Raw genomic sequence first — 22,362 nt, 5'->3', positions numbered from 1 at the left:
CTACCGGAAAGAAGTAACGGAGAGGGAACACAATAAATAACAGAGTAATCAAAGCATCATAAAGCATAACATGGTAAAATGCGGTGCTAGGAGCAATCTAACATGGTGCTAGGTGATACAGACGAAGAGGGAAAACATCCGGGAATGTTTTCCCGTTTCCGGACGTCTGTCAGACAAATGAACCAGAGGGGAGAGGTTCGAGGTTTACTAAGATAGGGATGTGTCACGGACCAACGGGCTACGTATTCAGATTCGTCTCGTCGTTCTGAGCAACTTTCGTGTATAAAACTTTTTCATCCGAGTTACAGATTATTTTCTATTAATTTTCAAACTTTTAAGCAAAATCCTGAAAATCCCTCAAATTATGCTAAGTCTGAGAATTCGTCAGTTTTAAACATCTTTTAGCTGTTTTCAAAAGGCTACAACTATAGATCTGTACCTCCTATGATTTTCTGCCTTATATCAATTTTGAGCATTTTTCTGTGATCTACAAGATAGTAGAACTTTCATCTCTGCTAGAGTTCATTTGCTTGATCATCAACAGCACTAAAGTAGCTATGAAAATAAAGTTGTTTTCGGTTCTTCTATTAACAGAACATTGAACTTTGTGATTTTTGTAGGAATTAATCCATACATCAAAAGGATTTGGTCCAGTGGGATAAAATGAAGATTGTCATGTATACTTTCTACTCATATTTTTCTCTGGCCTATTAGTAGTTGTTTTACCGCTGATTAGAGGCTGTCAAGGGAGTTAGTGAGTGTAATATTAGAAAAGCTAGCGATGGCTACCGTAACTGAATGTTACTACAGGAAAAGCAACGGCGGTAGCAGTGCAGCGGCGGCTATGCGGAGCAGGACCGCGGACATATGAGGCAGTGCAGCAGGCGGGCGCGGCCGGTAGGAGCGGGGCTAGCGCACAAGAGGCAGCGGCGAGCTGCAGGCGACAGCCGCGGCAGAACCAGTAGCAGGGGTGCGTGAGCGGGCAAAAGGCGTGCGCAGGGAAGCAGCAGTACGCACAAGCAGCAGGCGCGCGCGGCTACAGGCACGAGCAGGCGCGGGGCGGAGCAGGGCGTGCGTGACCAGAGACGCACGAGCGTGGACAGCGGCGCAGTGAGCGAGTGCAGGCGCCTGTGGTTGCACTCTGGCATAGCGAGGGGAGCGGCCAGGCGATGGTGGTGCAGGGCGTGGTCGGGTAGCGGGCGCCCGAGACGGGACGCAGCCGACGCGGTCGTGCGCATGCGCGCCCGCCGGCGGGGCCAACGTAGGCAACGGTAGTGGCTATCGCGATGCGGGCATGGACGTGATGGTGCTCGGGGCAGTGTGAGGCCAAGGAGGGTGTGGTGCGGGGCGCGGCCCAGCGCAAGGTGACCGCGACACGCGTGGAGGCAGGACGCGGACGGTCATGACGATAGTGAGCATGGCGGTGGCGAGTTTCTGCCACGGTGGATCGAGAGACGGAGTACGCGAACGAGCACGGAGAGAGGAGGAATGGAAGATAGGCTCACCGCGAGCCCGTAGTTGTGCAAAGCATGCTCGAGGGAGGCTCGGTGTGGCCGGAATTGGAGGGCGGCGGCGACTCCTCGAGGTTGAAGACGACCTCGTCCCGCACGAAGGAGAGGCGCCCGGCTCGAGCCCGTTGGCGCAGGTGACGTAGGGGAGCAGGACGGAGCTGGTGGGAACGACAGATGGATGCGGGGGCATCGGTAGCCGTGGTGGAGCGCGGTGGCTGACGACGATGGCTGCGGGTGCGGATGGATATGAGCTAGGGAGATGAGGGAGAGAGTGGGGGAGGAGCGAGGGGCGGATGCGGGAGAAATATCTGGAGGGGGAGGCCTCGATGGAGGCTTTATCCTCTCCGAGCGTTGCCCACGAGGTGGTCGGGGGTAGCCATGCCCCTGTAGTGACCTGAGACCGATGAACAGGGAGGTGGGGAGAGCGACTGGGGGCTTCGTGCCCAGTTGGGCCGGCCCAGGGGGGTTTTCTTTCGTTTTGCTATTTTGTTGTTTTTCTTTTTTAGAGTTTTAGTTTTCTTTTATTTTTGAATAGAAAATAGCTTTATAAAATATAGGAAGAGCACCTAAATTGGTTTTACTAATTATACCACTGCCACATTTAGTTTGAGGTTCAAATAAAATAGTCTAGTATGTTTATAATTTAATAAGCATTTAATAATTATTTTTAGCCACTGTTATATTCACAAGAGCATTAAAATTCTTTACAAAAGTGTTGGATCACCACCATAATTAGTTATGGAATATTTGCCACACTTTGAACATTTTATTTTGCGTGTTTGAGAAATTTGAATTATGGGCTTTAATTTGAATTTGAATTTTAATTGCGATTTGGATCAACCGAGGATTAGCAACAGTAAGAGTGGTGACGTGGCACCATTAAATTGGGATTACTGTAGCATAATTATCCGGGCGTCACACACCGTAACAGGACTTATCCCCCGATGCACCCGTCTACTGTCACAGATCTGCTTCAATGCCACCGACAGCCATCGCACCCCCGATGCCTACACGGCACCGCAAGAGAGGTGGTACTTCATATCTCCACAACTTGTTGATCTCAACCAGAAAATAGATGGTAACTTGGTCATTGTACTTTCTTTTCAGCTCTTAGAATTTAGTTCTTAGTTTGAAGCAAACAATGGATGCTAAATAGCATTTCCCCGGTTTGCAGCTTTAAATCTGCCATGGCACAGTCATAATAGGGTTTAATTGATCATGTTGGTTCTGTGGTGGTTTCTTTAATAGAAATCGGAGGGGAACCCCTCTTTTGCTCAAAAAAATGCTTAGGGTTTCCCCCTTTTATGATCACTATACGTGTCATAATAGCACTGCTCCACCCATCAAGCTAAACAAGCTTAGTTGTTCAAATACGAATCTGATATTATTAAAATGGAGTCATTTAATTGGTCATCTAAATGTTCCTAATTTAGTTTCGAAAATGCATGTTCGCCGCTCGGGTGTGTATCTCTACGGTGTGCCCACGGTGGGCCGCGGCCCACCCTGGGATTTTGGGTCAGCCTAGGCCCCGATTCCCCTTTGTTCTGCTGCGCGCTTCCGATCTCTACTCGCCCCCAGCCGCATGCCTCACCGGCGACTTGCCGTCCCCGGATGTCATGACTCTAGGAGGAGATGTCGGACAAACAGGAGGTCAGGAGCCGCTCGCCCAATAGCGTCAGCGCTGCCCGGTCGCGCCGCCGTGCCTATCTTCCCAGTCCATTCAGGGCTCAGGCGTGTAGCACCCACTAACCCAACCCGATTTATCCTGAGATATGTCCTCAACACTCAACAGCCACTCCTCATCACCCATTTTCTAATTGATTCATTACTCATTAGGCAGGACCGTCATTAGGGTTTGTTGTGTGCTGAGTGCTACCTACACTTAATGGTTCAGATGTATTTCAGTAATCTTTAGTACCTGTAAAGTTCATAGGGTTTCAAAATTCCGGCCCTAGGAACAGACACTAGTCATTTTGGATTGTTGGTCGTAGTGACATTGACCCAGATTACTACTGCAGGCCAGGTTTGTTGACAATTTTACTTGTCTTTCTTACTCATTTGATATGATATCCAATTATTCACGTCGATTAGTTGCAAACAATAAGTGCTAGACAAACTTCTTGATTCAGATTTTGGACGGTCTCTTACTACAGTTACAATTCTGCATACCTATCCTAGTAAGCTCACAAGTAAATGATTTGTTGTCAATATTCTTTTAGGGTGGACCACCCTGTTTCAAAATACTGGAACCGTAGACATGAGTGAATAGTATTTCTCTGTGTGATCTCTTCCATCATGTGTGGGCAACGAGCACTACATTGTATAGAAAGAAAGTGTCATTTCCAGCTTTTACATAGACTACGATCTTTTACATGGAATACAATCTGCCTACTTGCTTTGTGTCACACTACCAGCACTCCACCCTTGAAGCTAAACATTATGCCACTGATAATTCCTTAGTTTATTTGTTCAAATATGAATTTGATATTATTCTAATGTTCCTACTTCAGTTTTGTAATGTGTGTCTGCCTGTTATAGAGACATAAGAGGTTTGTATTTCTGTGTATGGTCTGGTCAGCACGGTTGGGGGGTGAACTTTGCATATGCAGGGGTTTAAAGGGAGACACTCTTCGAGTTGAATCCGCAATGCATTCCATAGATAATCTGACTACTTTTTATGTTTTCATGAATCTCATATTCTGAACAGCTTCATAATGATTATGAGCTTGGGCGCATGAAAAGAATAAAGCAGAACAATGCCATGGTTGTCAAACTTGACATTAAGGGACTGAAATCAAGTCTGGATACAATGCAATCCAAACTCTCTGCACCTATAGATTCATGCTCAGAATATGATACTAACAGTGATTCTGAGATAGAGGGAGACCTAAGTCAATGTAGCTCCCTAGTGAAGGAGTCAGAGGCAGATGCCCTATCTTATTCACCCATCAAGGTGCTTGCTCTAACTTTCCAAGGTTATATTGGTCGCACATATCTTGCAACTGATGCTTTGCAGTGTTTCTACTTTGTTGCACTGCCATTAGCTTAGTTTACAAATTGTGTATGTGAATACGCCCTGCCTATCCATTTTCAGTACATATTCCATATGTCATCATACCATATTTATCCATTCAAATGATGTTCTTGTGTATCAGACGTTCAAAAGGAAGAGGGCAATTTCTGATCGCGGAGGAGCATGAGCAAAGTATTTGGAAAAGGTAGTGACACCTGATAAATCAAATAGCCCATTAGGTGTAGTTGCAATATCACCTGACCCAGAAAACACCCCAACTCTTGCAGACTCTAGCCCTACTACACTGGTCATTTCTGATGCTCCAACTCAGCAGACCCCAACTGCAGCAAATAGTATGATGATGCCAGTTGACATAGAACCAGCTCTACGACGCAAAACCCCCGTTCCAGCAAAGAGTACACCAAATCATGTTGCCAAATCCCTTTCCAAACTAGAGAGAGCCCCAATTGCAACAAATAGGACCCTTGTTCCATTTCTTCCCAGTTTAGAAGATGAAGCTTATATTGTTGTCAGGAACTTTGTGCGCATATTTCCTTCATGGAAATATTATTCCACAGACTCAGAACAATTTCCAGTCTTTGTCCGCAACTTACGTGTAAGTAATGTACTAATGTTATTCATGGTAATTACTACATATGTTTCTGTTGGCAGAAAACACAAGATTTCATTCTTTTAAATAGGCGAGGACCAAACTCGATTGTCAAGACGAGCAAGGGTTGGTTGCACTTTTCAAGCACTCATTGATGAAGTATCGTTCCTACCTAAGGCAAGCGCACTTCGATGGCAAGCCTCTAAACGAAATTTCGGTAAAGTCTCCGGTGATACATTTATCATACAATGACTTGAATAATCTTGTTACACATTGGTCTCGTCTGCAGCGTAAGGTACTATCCATGATATCACATCACAATTTGAACTACATTTCTGCATTTGCCTTAATGTCTCACTTGTATGAAAACTGTTAGCAGAAGAACATTCATTCTCAAGGGACCGCAGAATCTCACAACTATACTGCACACTGGATTGCTCTTGTGAGTACCTCTTCCCCTGTATGACCATACTTACTTTCATAGCTGTTTGATTATGTAGCATCACTGCACATGTTAAGATCCGTATGGACTCTTACATAAATTTAGAATCAACCCAATGCTTTTTGAAGAGGTTTAGCTTTGCAGTCCTCTTGTAAGGACTGAACTTCGTCTATCACTGTACTTACATTAACAGCTACTCCCTCCGTCCCATAATATAAGAACGTTTTGTATAGTACACTAGTGTTCAAAACACTCTTGTATTATGGGAAGAGGGATTAGTTCATTGTGTAGCATTCTGCATCTTATCTCCCTCGCCCACCATTTACTAAAAAATATCAGATCTATATTTAATCTTATCAAAAAGTTGAATACACAAACAATGCCAGTGCAGAAGTGTAGCCCATTGCTCTTGTCAGTACATTTTGTCCTGTAACTCTTGTACTTCCAGGGATTGGTAGTTGATTATGTAGCATCAATCTGCATCTTATCTTCATTATCCTCAATCCCTTCCAGTATTATCATATCTATAATTACTCTCTACAAAATGTAGAGTATAGGAAATGCTTATGAAGAAGATTTTGTGCTGAAATTCTTGAGTTGTCCTTCCCTTGACATGGAGAAGGGCATTATAAAGCCAGTGTTAACTAGTAATGTAAGTCAGTCCTTCTAAAGCTTTTATCCTCAACTGCTTTTTAATTTGCTCATACTCCCTATCATTTACTGTTGTTTAGTTTGTTGTTTCTATCAAAATGCATGTTTGCAACAACCGTAAGTTCGAAGTTAATTTACTTATAAAACCAAATTCCTTATTCATACCATGCACATTACTCAATACTCCCTATATGTATGCTTGTTTTTGTGGATCTATAATCCAGTGTGTGGTGAAGCAGCCCACGTTTGCACCTTGTCATCTCCTGTTTTGTCTTACTGATGTGGCTGATGATATGAACAACATGCCATGCACATTAACCAAAATAGATACAATGATTGTCTTTGCCCTTCATCTATGCTTGTTATGTTGACATGGTAATCCAGTAGTGTAGTGAAGCCCCCCGCATTATGAACAATGCCAAATTATGATATTGATATTTTGAACTTACTCTTTATTTTCTAATTCGAAATTGGATGGAATTGACAGCACAGTTATCATCTTTGTTTATACACGTGCAAAACCTATTATCTCTCTGCTTGTTTCAGGGTGACATGCCTGATGGCATGCATAAGTCTGCTGAAGGCTGTGACACAAACCCAACATATATTGCAGCAAAGAAGGCAAAACATCTCGAAGATAGCGAGACAACCCCAAAGTATTGTCTTGATGCAGTGTTCAAGTTACTTGAGACTAGTAGTCAGACAAGCTCACAAAATTCGGTGTCTGAATTAGTTCAACTTCTTGAGTCCCAAGTTCTAGCAGAAAGGCATTCTGCAACTCAACTTCGACTTGAAGTCCTATCTCTAAGAAAGATTGCGGAGAACACCAATGAGAACCTCATTGCTAAACAGCTACACCTGGAAGCTATGACCGACATGCTAGGCCGGTCTCACAGCCTTGCTCGGCAGCTTGCGCAGCAGTTCCGGCACACGGCTAACCTCTCTTGAACTGTCTTGGAAGTGGTCTCGGTTCAGTATTATTTTGTTACGCTGCAATGGTGCCCAGTTTTTGTAATCTGCTTCTTCATTGCGCTTTATGATCCCTGGTGGCGAACTTTGATGCCCAGTGGATGTAATATACCATAAATCCTTTATTGTATAATGTAGGTTTATTCTAAGTTACTATGCCGTAATTTCTGTATTATATAGAGTAGGTTTGTTCTTAATTCCTACTAGTTACTGCCATCATTCGCTATCTGAAAAAAATTTGATGTAGTCGACCGGGCCGAAACATTCGCCTCTAATGGTCCTGGTTTTTAGCGGGCCACAATTGGGCCGACCTGCATCTTTCTTGGGCCCGAATGGCCATTGGGGCCTTCACACTTTGCGCCAGGCCCACAACTTACTCCGGCCTATATTCGGCCCAAATTTTAGTTGGGCCTTTTGTGGACCCAGCGCTTAGTTTGGCCCATGTAGCATTGGGCCATTAGCAGGCTGAATATTCTAGTGGCATGTTACGGCCGAGAAGAAACCATGGGCCTTTAGCAGGCCGAAATTCATGTTGGGCCTCAATTTTCACTAGTGGTCGACGGGCCTTCAGCAGGCTGAAAGGTAGACCGGGCCTTTTTAGGCCCAGTTATATGACGGGCCGTTACCAGGCCGAAACATATTTCGGGCCTGAGTTGGCCCACTGATATCATGTGCCTTTAAGAGGCTGAAAGCTTAGAACATGCATCAACGGGCCGAATTATACGACAGGCCTTTAACAGGACCAAAGTCACGTTGAGCTGAACTGTTGCCACCTTTATCACGGGCCGTTAGTGGGCCAAATGTAGCATCGGACCATATATGGCCCATGGGCAGCACGGTCCATTCCCAGGCCGAAAGACACACTGGGCTGAAATGGGCCCATGTCTACATTGGGCCTCTAACAGGCCGAAAGTCACTAGGACATAATTGGGCCCAAATATTTGGCGAACAATTAACGGGCCAGATCTAGCTTCAGGGTGTAAATGGGCCTTATTAAACAGGTCGTTATTGGGCTGGCCCACTAATACATGAGTAAGTACTACGGGCCTTTGACTGGGCTGGCCTTTTTAACCTATATGGGCCTTTGTTGGGCCGTGCCATGTGTCGACGTATCATAGGCGCCTCTTGTCCAATGAATGGATGACATCTGTCCCAATGGTGAGCCAACACGTGTTTCCTCCGGCCAATGACAATTTTACACGTGGAAAATCCTCATTGGTCCGGGCTGTTAACGGGTTATCGAATCAAAAACCCGACCCAATAGTGTAACGGCGACCCGTTATGGTGGATGCCACGTGTCGGTCACCCTTGACGAAAGCACTTCTATGACGTGCGATTTATCGTCATGGAAGTTGATACTTCTGTGATGATAATTTTGGTAATGTCATGGAACACTTCTACGACAACACATGTATGACTATCTTGATTCTGTCATAAAATTGTCATGCATGTACATGCATGACAGAAAATGTGACCTACTGTGACAAACATGTATCATCACGGAAGTGTCTTTTTATCTAGTGAACCATGTCTCAAAATATCAATGCTAAAATAAGTTATCCCTAGCCCATCATGCTCAAACATTGATCAATTCATGAAACACACTCGAACACCCAATACTTGAGCACGATCTTATTGCCTCCTAGTTGGTGCTTTTTATGAGAGAAGATGGAGACTCAAATTTCAAAATAAAAATTTCATAAAGTAAAATAAAGTCCCTTTGCAGAGGGAAGTAGGGATTTGTAGAGGTGCCAGAGCTCAAAGCGAAAAATTTGAGATAAAAACATTTTGGGAGGTCTATCCATCCCACCAACGAAAACGACATAGAGTTCCCAATACTTTCCATGCATAGATATATCATAGGCGGTTCCCAAACAGAAAATAAGGTTTATTCCTTTTTCCACCATAACTTTCACTTTCCATGGCTAACCGTATCCACGGGTTCCCTCCATACCAACACTTCCCAAGGAATTTATTATTGATAACATAAAGTAAATTCATTTCTTTTTGCATTTCGGGACTGGGCATCCCTAATACCTTTGCCTTACTCTCGTGCAATGATAAGTGAATGAACACTCCTCTAGAGAATAACACGTCTAGCATGGAAAATATTAGCCACCCCTCACCGCTCCGCGAGCGAAACAAACACACAAAAGAGAAGTTTATTTTGAAAATTAGAGATGGCACATGCAAATTTGCTTAGAACGGCAAAAGAATACCGCATATAGGTAGATATAGTGGACTCATGTGGCAAAACTGGTTTAAAGGATTTTGGGTGCAAAAGTAGAGGTCATACTTAGTGCAAAAATGAAGGCTAGCAAAAGATTGGGAAGCGACCAACCAAGAAACGAATAATCTCATAAGCAAGCATTAAGCATAATTAACACCGAATAATGCACCACAAGTAGGATATAATTTTCATTGCATGACTATTGACTTTCGTACTTGCATAGGGAATCACAAACCTTAACACGAATATTCTTACTTGAGCACAATTACTCGTCAAGATGACTCACGTATCACATCATCATATCTCAAAACTATTACTAAGAATCAATTTTATTTTGTCCAATGATCTTCATGACATTTTCTTTACTTTATCCTTTTTGGATATCTATCACTTTGGGACTAATTTTCATGAGTTGCTTTTCATAAGCTCAACCAAATATAAGTGAAGATCATGAGCATAACAAATTTTCTTTCTATCAAAATAATTTAAGTGAAGCAAAAGAGAATTTCTTCAAAATTTTACTAACTCTCAAACAAATCTAAGTGAAGTAAGGGGGAATTTCTTCAAAAATACTAAGCACACCGTGCTCAAAAAGATATAAGTAACGCACTATAGCAAGTCCTAGCTCATAAAAGATTTAAGTGAAGCATAGAGAGCAATTCTAACAAGTCATGACATAATTTTGGCTCTCACAATAGGTGTGTACAGCAAGGATTGATAACTTAAAACACAAAATAAAATAAGCAAAGACACATATCATACAAGACACTCCAAGCAAAACACATATCATATGACGAATAAAAATATAGTCTCGAGTAAAATACCGATAGTTGTTGGAAGAAAGCGGGGATGCCACTCGGGGGCATACCCAAGCTTAGTTGGTTGCTCATTGTTGAATAATAGCTTGGGATGCCGGGGCAACCCCAAGCTTAGGATCATACATCCTTCCTTCATCCATCGTAAGATAACCCGAAACTTGAAAACTTCAATCACACAAAACTCAACAAAGCCTTCGTGAGATCCGTTAGTATAAAAATAATAAACCACTACTATAAGTGATGTATCAAACAAATTAATATTTTGTTTTTGTATTATATCTATTGTATTCCAACTTTTATACGGCAAAAACTCATGAAAGAAAATCATAGAGCCATCAAAATAAGCACAAAACACAAAGAAAACAAAATCTATCAAAACAGAATAGTCTGTAGCAATCTGACAATTTAGAATACTTCCATAACTCCAAAAACTCTAAAAACTTAGGATGACCTGAGAAATTTGTATAATGATCTACTTCAAGTGGAATGGTTATTTTATCTCTCTCTGGTAAAAAATGAAAATTAATTTCGTGAGCACAAACTTTCTGTTGTTTTCAGCAAGATCAAACAACTATTGCCCAAGAAGATCCTAAAGGCTTTACTTGGCACAAACACTAATTAAAACATAAAAACACAATCATAACAATAGCATAATTGTGCTAACACTCAAGAACAGAAAGCAAAAAGCAAAAATAAATTTATTCATTGGGTTGCCTCCCACCAAGCGCTATAGTTTTACGCCCTTAGCTAGGCATAAAGCAAGGATCTAAGTTTTGTCATCCTTCTTCTTCTTAATTTTCTTGGGGTACTTTTATCAGGAGGTTTTGTGAACACAACATAAAAATTATCCATATAAAATTTAGCATTCCTTAGTTGGTTTTCATCATAACCCGTTTGATTTCCCGCAACAATCCAAGAATAGTGTCGATTAACATTATTAAAAACTTGTTGGATTATATCTAGAATGGGGACTTCCTTTTTAAGATTCTCATCAAAGATTTTATTATCCCCAAGAAAATACCTTAGTGCATAGTAACTATTGTAAATAATTTCATCTATCATTGGTTTTTCATGATTCATATCATAAAAGTTAAAGAATTCCCTAGCTTCCCGAATTATGTAGTCAAACTCGTTCATAAGAACGAGAATGGCCAACTTTTTAGCCCTAGGATTCTTTATATCGGGGAGCTCAAAAAACAATCTTTGCAAAGTAGGATGGGTACGAATAAATTTACTTTCAAGTTTCATAACTAGTGCTGAGATGGCATGCGCATAAGATCTGGTAGTTTTAAGTATAGGAGCATCACCAAGCCTTAGATTCCCAACACAATTGAAAAATTCTTGGATACGTTCTTTTCCCATAACGTTCCCTTGCCCCAAGATAAAAGTTTTAGCATCCAGATTGTCTGTACGTCCAATCTTAGGAGTCATGCCATCATCTCTTGGTGCCATACCAAAATGAGTCATGATTGCAAGCAAAGAACAAATTTGACGAGAAAACGGCGAACGGAAAAAGAGAGGCGAATAAAACAGAAAAATTGTGTGAAGTGGGGGAGAGGAAAACGAGAGGCAAATGGAGAATAATGTAAATTGCAAGGAGATGAGATTTGTGATTAGGAACCTAGTTATGTTGAAGATCCTCCCCGGCAACGGCACCAGAAATTCTCCTTGATGGAAGCTAGAACTACGTCGGTATTTCCCCGGAGAGGGAGGGATGATGCAGCACAGCGGCGGTAGGTATTTCCCTCAGTTATGAAACCAAGGTTATCGAACCAGTAGGAGAACCAAGCAACACAACGTAAACAACCCCTGCACACAAATAACAACACCTCGCAACCCACGTGTTAAAAGGGTTGTCAATCCCTTTCGGGTAACGGCGCCAGAAATTGGTGCATGACAGTAAAAAGGTTGTAATAGATTGGATAAATAGGTTGCAAATAAAATAAAGTACAACAAAGTATTTTTGTATTTTTAGTTTAATAGATCTGAAAATAAAAGCAAGGAAAAAGTAGATCGCAAAGGCAAATATATGAGAAATAAGACCCGGGAGCCGTAGGTTTCACTAGTGGCTTCTCTCAAGGAAAATAGCAAATGGTGGGTAAACAAATTACTGTTGGGGAATTGATAGAACTTCAAATAATTATGACAATATCCAAGCAATGATCATTACATAGGCATCACGTCCAAGATTAGTAGACCAACTCCTGCCTGCATCTACTACTATTACTCCACACATCGACCGCTATCCAGCATGCATGTAGTGTATTAAGTTCATGAAAAAATGGAGTAATGCAATAAGAACGATGGCATGATGTAGACAAGATACAGTTATCTCTATGGTGGTAGATATAGATCTCGTCTTTTTATCCTTAGTAGCAACAATACATACGTGCCGGTTCCCTTTCTATCACTAGGATCAAGCACCGTAAGATCGAACCCACTATCGGGCACCTCTTCCCATTGCAAGATAAATAGATCAAGTTGGCCAGACAAAACCCAAATATTGGAGAAGAAATACGAGGCTATAAGAGATCATGCATAAAAGATATCAAAGAAACTCAAATACTTTCATGGATATAAAAACATAGACTGGTCATAAACTCGAAATTCATCGATCCCAACAAACACTCCGCAAAAGAGTAACATCATATGGATCTCCAAGAGACCATTGTATTGAGGATCAAGAGAGAGAGATGAAGCCATCTAGCTACTAACTACGGACCCGAAGGTCTACAAAGAACTACTCACGCATCATCGGAGAGGCACCAATGGAAGTGGTGAACCCTTCCGTGATGGTGTCTAGATTAGATCTGGTGTTTCTGGACTCTGCGGCGGCTGGATGAATATTTCGTCGACTCCCCTAGGGTTTTGGGAATATTTTGGTATTTATAGAGCAAAGAGGCGGTCCGGGGGGCACCCGAGGTGGGCACAACCCACCAGGGCACGCCAGTGCCTCCTGGCGCGCCCTGGTGGGTTGCCCCCTCCTCGGGACTCCCCCCAGGTGCAACCAGGGCCCATCTTCTTCCTTTTGGCCCATAAAAATCATCGTAAAGTTTCGTGCCATTTGGACTCCGTTTGATATTGATTTCCTGCGATGTAAAAAACATGGAAAAAACAAGAACTGGCACTGGGCACTATGTCAATAGGTTAGTACCAAAAAATGATATAAAATGGTTATAAAACATCCAAGATTGATAATAAACAGTATGGAACAATAAAAAATTATAGATACATTGGAGACGTATCAGCATCGCTGGTGCATCCAGTACTTCCCTGAAGGCAACGTGACCGAGTGCGCCAGCTCGGTCTCCTTCTTCCTCGCCCATCTCGATGAGAATGTCACCGAGCTTCTCAAGGTGTGGTACAATTTCAGCTTTGTCGACGAACTTGAGAAGCAGGATCCAGCATATATCCGTGCAAACGAGCCGCATGGTTTTTCCAGCTCACACCCATGTTGGGGTTATGATGGTTTCATCAAAAGAGATGTGCTTGAGAAATCAAAGCATCTAAACAAGGATAGTTTGACCATCCGCTGCGACCTCGTCATTGCCACAATGGTTGATCTCTCCATCAAGGTAGCACCTTCTACCATACATCAGCATATCAACGACCTCCTCCTGTCCAAGGAAGGCACCAATGTGACATTCAATGTTGGCGGCGAGACGTTCATCGCCCACCAGTGCGTGCTTGCGGCTCGGTCTATGCTCTTCAAGGCTCAGCTCTTTGGCCCCATGAAGGAAGGCACGGTAGCAAGCGTTGTGCGAATACAAGACATGGAAGCAAATGTGTTTAGGGCCTTGCTTAGCTTTGTTTATACCGACTCACTGCCCGATATGGAGATAGACATGGGAGAGGAGAAAAAGGGTGGCGAAGAAGCATTATGATTGCAACACTTGCTTGCGACTGCAGATAGATATGATCTCCAAAGGTTGAAGGTACTATGTGAAGAAAATTTATGTAAGCACATAGACATGAAGTCAGTGAAAACTATTTTTAATCTAGCTGAGAGGCACAACTGTTGTGGATTGAAGGAGGTGTGCCTTGAATTCCTCAAGGCTCCTGCTAATTTGAAAGAAATAACAGCAGCTGGCGTCTTTGACGATATAATTAGGACATGCCCCTTTCTTTTAAAGGACCTAATCGGCAAGTTTGCTTCCTAGAATCGACAAAAATGGTTAGTTCCTTGAGATCTATGTTTCTAAGTAGAACCCTTACTCTCTTGCCACCATTCGATGTATTATATGCATGTTGTGTGACCAAGACATTTTACTTGCATGCATGTGTGTATACTTTCTAGATTTGGGACTTGAACTTCTTGTTCACTTTCTTTCTTTCTTTCACACGGCAAATCAGATGAAGGCGATGGCTTGGGTAATGTAGCTACATAATGCCCCTCCGTTCTCTAAGATACCAGTGCCAAAATTGCTTCCATTACGGATTACTAGTAATGGTTTGTGCTTGTGTTAGTTTCTATCCATAGTTTTAGAACATGTCCTCAATTTGCTAAATTTGAACTACCATTATATACGTACAAAGTACAATTATGAAGATTTATAGTTTGTGGTCCAATATGGGTCCACCAAACTAATTGCAAAAATATTTGGTATTTTTTAGAGGACCCTATTGGTAGTTGAGAGACCCAAAGCCATATGATTTTTTAGAACAAATCCAAGGCCATATGTAAAGTGCTAGACCTGGGTTTTTTTGTTACATTTTCATTGGGCCGAGTAATATTAGTCCTAGTCGGTTGTGTCCATCATGTGCTATGTATGCTACTACTATTGTACTATACAGGCTCCTGGATCCTATTCCCCGCGTACCACGGGGGATAGCGATCAAACATGTACCCCCAGGTCACTACCGATGTTGTATGGACCTGCGCATTTCTATTTTTTATCTATTTTGGGAAGGTTCCAAAACCTTCCCTAAATCGGATTTTTTTTCTTTATCTTTATTTCATTTTCCTTTGTTTTTTTATTTTTCCAAACATTTTCATATTTCCAACATTTTCTGAATACACTATTTTTCATAAATCACGAACATTTTATGATTTTCTGAATACTGTTTCAAATCATGAACATTTTTTGAATCAGCGACCAATTTATGATTTTGCACACATTTTCATCAAAATCACAAACATTGTATTAATTCATGGACATTTGTATTTACTTCCCAAAGATTTTATTTTCAAATTCCTGAATATTTTCTAATTTTATAACTTTTTTAAACCCCATATTTTTAAAAGTGGTATTTTTTAAAAATCCCAAGCAAAAAGAAACAAAAAAAACAGGGGCGCCCCTCTTTGCACTTGGGCTGGCCTAAATCGTGCATGGAAGGGACAGGGGGTTGCGCATTTCGTAGCTATTCTGTGCGTTCCCTCAAGAAAAAAAATGCTATTCGGCGCATAGGTCGGGAAATAGGACCTCTCTGCAGGGGTGCCGCCAACTATGAATTAGAGCAACCAGTTTATTTGGAGATTGATATAACCAGAAAATCTCCAAGATGTTGCGGCGGCTAAGTATGCATGCCAGATCCAGAAAATCTCCAGGCGCCAGAAAACCTCACATACCCAGTTTTGATGGGAGGAGATTTTAATCTGGTTAGATCGATTGATGACAAAAATAATGGGATTATCAATAGATAGTTTTCTTACCTCTTTAATGACTGGATAAATAAATGGTCCCTTATGGAGATCAAGATTGCTAACAGGGAATTTACTTGGAGTAACAACCAGAATAACCCTATTTTTGCTACGATAGATAGAATCTTTACTTCTGGCACCTGGGATACTAAATTCCCTCTTTCGGTGGTAACGGCACTTCCACGTGTTGGGAGTGATCATGCGCCTCTGCTTTTAGATATAGGGGCTCGAAGGGTTACCTCCCCAAAAATGTTTCGCTTTGAAAAATGGTGGCTTGACCACCCAGATTTTAAAACGCTAGTGGTTAAGACCTGGAGTTCTCCAGTTCCTGGCAAGACAACCATTGACATCTGGATGAACAAATGTAGACTATTTAGGAAAAAAGCGAGAGTCTGGAGTATTAATATTGAGGCGTGCATCAAGAAAAGAAAAAGAGAGCTTCTGCTTGAATATGATATCCTTGATGTCTTCTTCGAAAGAAATCAAATTAGTGATATAGATAGATCCAGAATGGAGGAGATTAAGAAAGAACTTGCTGGTATTTGGAGTAAAGAAGAGACTGCTTTTTGGCAGCAATCCAGAGACCGTAGAATTGTTGATGGTGACAAGAACAACGCTTATTTCCAAGCGCTGGCTAATTATAGGCATAAGAAAAATCACTTGTCTGAACTTAATGGAGATAATGGCCCTATGTATACTACCAAAGAAATATTGGATGCAGCTACATCCTTTTATAGAAATGTGTTTGGTGCTGAAGAGAAACTTAACATTCATCTTGTCCCTTCCTTCTAGGAGGAAGATGGCCTGGTTACTAGTGAAGAAAATGACCTTCTCCAAAGAAACTTCTCTTAGGAGGAAATTAAGGAAGCAATATTTGGGTCCTATGCACATGGGGCCCCTAGTCCTGAAGGTTTGTCCTTTCTGTTCTACCAAACTTTTTGGGATGTGATCAAAAATGATTTTATGGCGTTAGTCAGGGACTTTGAGGAAGGAAAGCTAGACATGCAGAGATTAAATTTTGCTCTAATTGTCCTTATTCCTAAAGAGCCTGACGCCAAGGATATGAAGAAATTTAGACCGATTAGTTTGAGTAATTGTGGTGTGAAGATTTTTTTCTAAAGCTATGACCAACAAGGTCTCTCCTGTGGGGTGTAGATTAATCTCATCCAATCAAACTGCATTTATCAAAGGTAGATACATTTTGGAAAGTGTGGTAATGGCTCATGAAGTAATTCATGAGGTTAAGAAATCTGGTTCTCAAGGCTTAGTCCTTCAGTTATATTATGAAAAAGCTTAAGACCGAGTCAATTGGGATTTTTTGTTTGAAATGCTGCAATCTAGGTTTTTTTGCCCCAAGTGGATATCCTAGATTAAATGTACTTTGATCAATAGCACATTTGCTGTGAGGATCAATGATACTAATGGCAACTATTTTATTGGAGGGAATGGGCTTAAACAAGGGGACCCGCATTCCCCCTTATTGTTTAACCTAGGAGTGGTTATTTTACTAAAATGTTAAAAAATGGCTGCTTCACAAGATCTAATTGCTGGGCTTCTGCCCAATGTAATACCTGGGGGTTGTGAGTCTGTAATATGCAAACGACACTATCCTCTTTTTAGAAAATTCTGTTCATAAAGCCAGAAATTTCGAGTGGTTTTTGTCTTGCTTTGAAACCCTATCGGGGATGAAAATTAACTTTCATAAGAGTGATTTGATGACTATTAATGTAGAAGACACAGTAGCTAATGAGTTTGCTCGGATTTTCTGTTGCAAAAAAGGATCCTTTCCTATTAAGTATTTAGGAGTGTCTTTGCACTATGACAACTTGAAGAGGGAAGACATACATCCCATTATTGGCAGGATTATTAAATTCATTTCTGGGTGGCTTGGGAGATACCTTACTTATAGGGGAAAGATTGTTTTGTTATGTGTCTGTTTAATCAGTATTCCTGCATATCTTATGTTTGTTATCAAATTCCCTAAGTGGGCAATCAATGCCATCAATTCTCAGATGGCTCATTTCTTTTGGGGGAATGAGGGAGGAGAACACAAATATCGTTTAGCTAACTGGGGACTTGTTACTAGGTAAAAAGAGTTTGGGGGCTGGGGATACCCAACATCAAAGAATTTAACATGGCCTTGCTTGCTTCTTGGGGAAAGAGGTTCTTTGATGATACTGACTCAGATTGGAAAAGGTTTATACTTCATAAATATAGAATGACCTCACCCAACCTCCTCTGGGCAAAAGGTGATGGGGGCTCTACCTTCTGGAAGAGCATCACCTGGGCGCTGGCTGCTGCCAAAAACTTTTACAGATGGAGATTGGGCAATGGAGAATTAATAGATTTTTGGCACGATGTCTGGATAGGGGAGTGTTCCCTGAAGGTACAATTTTGGGACCTTTTCTGCATTTCTAACCAAACTAAGTGCACTGTAGCTCAGGTTTGGGACGGCGAAGAGCTTAAACTAACGTTTAGGAGATGTGTTGATCAAGATGTTTTAGATCAATGGAAATTGCTGCTTGATACTGTCCAGCAATATACTTTGACAGCTGAGCCTGATATGCCAATCTGGACTTTGGAGTCAAGTGGTATATACTCCGTTGAATCCTTTTATCAACACATTAACTTTGGGGGGTACCTTCTGCTATCAGAGATGACTTGTGGAAAATTCTCTGCCCTCAAAAATTCATGTGTTCTTGTGGCTGTGTGTTCATAACAAAATTTTAACTAGAGATAATCTTGCTAAAAAAGAAATGTGGAAGATCCTTCCTGTCTCTTCTGTGCTGAACATGAATCTGTTCAACACTTGCTATTTGATTGTGTGGTTGCTCAACATGTTTGGAGCTTTGTGTCTGACTTCTTTAAGATAGATAGAATAGCTAACTTTGAAAATATATTTGCCTTCTAGCATGTGCATAAGAAAAAACCTATTCTGAATATGGTAATTGATACTACCTTGTGGAGCCTGTGGAGACTAAGAAACAAATTTTATTTTCAAGGGCAGAAATGGAAAAACGTGAACTACATTCTTGCAAAATTAAGCTGTTATTTGCACCAGTGGAAGGTTCTCTGCGACGATGCTCAAGAAACCCTACTCCAAAGATGTATCCTTCTGCTGGACAAGCGGCGTGGAGAGCTGATGCGAATCGCCTGGAGATGAGGCGTGGGAGGGGCACATGAACTGGGAGGAGGAAAAGGCTGAAGCTGATGCCGCATGTGAAGATCTTTGCCTAGTTTTGCTTTTTGTTCTTTCCATTGCTCATGGGTCCTGTAATAAGTAAAAAGAGTTTAGTGGAATTATTCAGTGTTCTACGAGAGAACTTCTGCTCTCAGTAGTTGGGGTGGCATAGTCACTTTTATTCTCCAGTCTAGTACTGAATGTTGTTTGTTCTGCTTCAATCTATAAAATTGGGGCAGGTGGGCAACCCCTTTCATTTAAAAATAAAGTATGCATGCCGCCAGTTGAAAACTCATTGATCGATTCCTAGCTGTCGCGTGACCAACAGGTTGTTGCGTCGAGCCAGCAGCTGCATGCATCCGGCAAACCAAGCACCAGATTTAGTGGTGAGTTACTCTTGCTGCTCACGAAGGACTAGTTGGTTTGATGATCGCGGCTTCTATTTGAGCTACGTGAGAAGAACTCTATTGAGATTACTACTAGTTGGATCGGTGAGAAGGATTTGTTACTGGAGGTTACAAAGCGGCGGTTTGAACCAATTGCTTTGGAAATTGCATCTGTTCCTACCAGTATCGTGAAAATCTGGCGGCCGTATCATAGTCCTTACGGATTCAATCTCTCGAGTGTGAGTGCTAATCTGCTATACAGCACTCGGCACTTCAGCACATAGCCCATATCAGATTCAGTGCCGTCGGCCACGTCATCAACGTATCCACGGTCAGTGGCTACCACCTGCTTGTGGTTAACAACTACTCGCGTACAAAAGCCACCACACCTACTGGCACAGGGATCGTCTCACTCGATTTCATGGTAGGAGGCCATCGTTGGTGCATCGAGTACTATCCTAATGGCGACCGCTCAGAGTGCACCGACTCTATATCCCTCTTTTTGCGCCTAGTTGATAGAAGTGTAACAGGGACCTTGAAGGTGAAGTTCGATTTTAGTATTGTCAACCAACATGAGAAGCAAGATTCGTCATATATTCTTGCAGTGAAGCCAGACGACTTATCCAGCCCAAGCACATCTTGGGGTTACAACAATTTCATAAAAAGACAAGATCTTGAGAAATCAAATAATCTTAAGGACGATTGTTTCATCATATGATGTGATATTGCGATTGTCACCACCGCTGATCTCTTTATTATGGTACCACCTTCAGGAATACATGAGCATATCAGCGACCTCCTTCTGTCCAAGTTGGGCACTGATGTGACATTCAAGGTTGGCGGGGAAGACTTTGGTGCGCCCACCGGTGCGTGCTCGCAGCTTGGTCTGCAGTGTTCAAGGCAGAGCTCTTTGGCCCCATGAAGGAGGACAAAATGGCAAGTGTCATACAGATCAAAGATATGGAATCAAAAGTTTTCCAGGCCTTGCTTAGCTTTATTTACACCGACTCACTGCCCGAAATGGAGATGAACACAATAGAGGAAGGAAAAGCCCAAGAAACATTGTGGCTGCAACATTTGCTCGCAGCGGCGGATACATATGATCTCCAAAGGCTGAAAGCACTATGTGAAGAGAGGTTGTGTGAACATATAGACGTGAGCTCTATGACAACTATTCTTACTCAAGCCGAGCAGCTCAATTGTTGTGGAATGAAAGGGGTATGCTTTGAGTTCTCTCAAAACTACCACTGATTTGAAAGAGATAATAGCCGCAGACGGATTGGACGACATAACTATAACCTGCCCCTCTCTTCTAAAAGAGATCATTGCCAAGCTTGTTTCCTAATATCATCAAACACACACACGGTTAGTTGTTGATCCTATATATTTTTCAAAGATAGTATTCTACAATCTATGTTTATAGGTTGCAGTCTGGCTTTGCTGCCAGCATTTGATGTGCCTTCATGATGTGCTATAGAGACATTTTAGTTGGATGTGTTTTGTGCATCTTTCCTTGATTTCCATTTCCCTATTTAGAGATATCATCTTTTACACTGTCTTTTCTCAATAAGTTACGACATGAACCATCTTTCTTTTCTTTCCTCCAGGCACACTACCAAAATAACTGCATATGCCGAGGGCCTCATCTATGTCGACGGCTCCCGTCGGCATAGATAGACCTATCCTGACGGCCTAGGACATGACGTAGGCATAGAAAAGCCGTTGGCATACGTCTATCTATGCCGACGGGGCCGTCGGCATAGACGAGGCCGTCGGGACCGCTCGAGATACGCCTACGGGGCCTGTCGTCATAGCCCAGGCCCGCCTACCCGGTCAGCGCTGACCGTTTGACGGTGTTTAAACTACGCCGATGGGAGGTCACGCCCGCCATCGGCATATCTATGGCAGAGATATGCCTACGGCATAGCCGTCGGCATAGGCCTAGCCCATGCCCCTCTACCACGCCATCGATCTGTGCGCGACGCCACGTCATCGATCTGTGTGCGACGCCACGTCATCGATCTGTGGGACTGCACCTCCGTGTGCGCAGCTATGCCGATGGCCTTGCCGTCGGCATATATTTATTTTATTTTTATTTTTTATTTTACTTTATATTATCTATGGCAGAGGTATGCCTACGGCATAGCCGTCGGCATGGGCCTGGCCCATGCCCCTCTGCCACAACATCGATCTGTGTGCGATGCCACGTCATCGATCTGTGGGACTGCACCTCCGTGTGCGCAGCTATGGCCGTCGACATATATTTATTTTAGTTTTATTTATTTTATTTTTACTTTATATTATTTTTTGTTTTTCCATAAGATAATTATGCCTTATCTAAAAAAACATACCCCGATGGTATATCGATTGCCCCCCGTTATGAACATCGTTGTCGCCGTGTCACGGGGGGACGGTCGACGCGGAGGGAATCTGGTTAGTGGGGGGATTCGGGGTGTAGCTATTTCACTGAAACATGGCACGGGTCCCGATGCATATGTGAAAGTGTTCAGGCATGCGTAGACGCCCGTCTTGGGGCTCCGCGGTGTGGCCCCCCTCCACGCAAGGCAGTGCGCCGTCACTTGGAGGGGGTCAAACCCCGGAGACACGTGCCTCCTCTTCATACATGCCACCACACCACCCCGCATGTATGAGGTCCCGGTGTGACGCTCTGGTGGCATTGCTACCCCCCAGGGCCCCCGTTCCGCCTAACCCTGTAGCGTTCGACCACGGGATCTAGCCCTTTGACTTTGTGCACGGACGGGCTTTGACTAGTGGACCTATCCACCTGGTTGTGTTAGTTCAGCCCATAGGAACACTTTGGAGCAACATTCGGGCCAGACCCACAGCAAGATCCCCTCCGTGTAGACCCGACGCGTCCGTTTCCCCCTCCAGGTGCCGGCGGCGGTGCCG

At 42.6% G+C, this 22,362-nt stretch overlaps 2 pseudogenes; both read left to right on the top strand.

The window, feature by feature from the left end:
* Nucleotides 1-3,143: 3,143 nt before the first annotated feature.
* LOC123057057 (BTB/POZ and MATH domain-containing protein 1-like) lies at nucleotides 3,144-14,404 on the top strand (annotated as a pseudogene).
* A 3,615-nt stretch (nucleotides 14,405-18,019) lies between these two features.
* On the top strand, nucleotides 18,020-20,703 carry LOC123057056 (BTB/POZ and MATH domain-containing protein 3-like; annotated as a pseudogene).
* Nucleotides 20,704-22,362: the final 1,659 nt, after the last annotated feature.

The sequence above is a fragment of the Triticum aestivum genome, chromosome 3A (assembly GCF_018294505.1).
Source record: "Triticum aestivum cultivar Chinese Spring chromosome 3A, IWGSC CS RefSeq v2.1, whole genome shotgun sequence".
Taxonomy (NCBI): Eukaryota; Viridiplantae; Streptophyta; class Magnoliopsida; order Poales; family Poaceae; genus Triticum; species Triticum aestivum.
Note: the sequence above shows the minus strand (reverse complement) of the source record. Positions and strands in the feature narration are given on the sequence as shown.